This window comes from Helianthus annuus, chromosome 15 (assembly GCF_002127325.2).
Source record: "Helianthus annuus cultivar XRQ/B chromosome 15, HanXRQr2.0-SUNRISE, whole genome shotgun sequence".
Classification (NCBI taxonomy): Eukaryota; Viridiplantae; Streptophyta; class Magnoliopsida; order Asterales; family Asteraceae; genus Helianthus; species Helianthus annuus.
The window spans coordinates 134,342,155-134,343,179 of record NC_035447.2 but is presented as its reverse complement, the minus strand read 5'-3'; the positions used below and the strand labels follow the sequence as shown (position 1 = coordinate 134,343,179).

The 1,025-nt window shown below is 44.8% G+C and overlaps 1 non-coding gene across 1 annotated transcript; it reads right to left on the bottom strand.

The window, feature by feature from the left end:
- Nucleotides 1-237: 237 nt before the first annotated feature.
- Nucleotides 238-343, bottom strand: LOC118487863. Its single transcript, XR_004882806.1, has one exon. It is a non-coding gene; the product is annotated as a small nucleolar RNA R71 (small nucleolar RNA).
- Between the last annotated feature and the right edge of the window lie 682 nt (nt 344-1,025).

Here is a 1,025-nt window from a genome sequence, read left to right as displayed (position 1 = left end):
ACAAGGGGTTGGCAACGGAGGAGCCTTACTTTCATTTAGAGGCTTATGACTCAATTTGCAACACTCTTGGGAGTCAAGGGTTTTCGGCTGACGATATCAAATTGGTATTATTCCAATTTTCTTTGGAAGATAAGGCGAAGAAATGGTTTTACACGTTACCTTCGGCATCCATATATACATGGGGGGAGATGCAACAAACTTTCTTGGATGAGTTTTACACCGCCCAAAAGACCAACGATGCAAGAAAGGGGTTGAGGAGCTTCCAACAACAACATGGTGAGATGTTCCATGAAGCGTTTGAACGATTCAATATGATGATAAGGAATTGCCCTCACCATGGGATTGAGCTTTGGGAGTTGATGAATGCCTTCCACGAGGGGTTGAGTGCCGAGGATGCTAGAGATTTAATGTCCATTACTGGTGGGACTTTTGGCACAAACTATGAGAATGATGATTGGGAGTTCTTAGAGAACATGGCGATTACCTCGAAAAGAAAGGCTCAAGCATCGAGGAGAGCCCGACCGGCCATTGCACGACCTCAAGTGCACGCCATAGATGATGGTAATGTTCAAACTACTAACCAAATTTATGATGTGTGTGCTTTATGTAATGAAATAGGTCATGCGGCTGAAAATTGCCAAGGGATGTTGGAAGGGCAATACGAAGAAGTCCATGCGGTTCAAGGTCAAGGTCAAGGAGGAGGTGGTAGGAGTTACAACAACATGAGCTCTAATACCTACCACCCCGGGTTGAGGAACCACCCGAATTTTCGGTATGGAAACCCTTCAAATCAAGCAAACCCGAATTTCCAAGGAAACCAAGGATTTCAAAGGCAATATCAAACGGGTCAAAGTTCTTCGCGTGGAAATGAGATGATGGAGATGTTGAAGGCGATGCAAAGTGAAATGCAACGAATGAATCAACGTGATGAGGTTCGGATGCAAAAGGACGAGGTTCGTGACAAAAGCATCCAATCGTTGACCACTCAAATGGGTCAACTTGCGAGTGACGTGGCGATTTTAAAG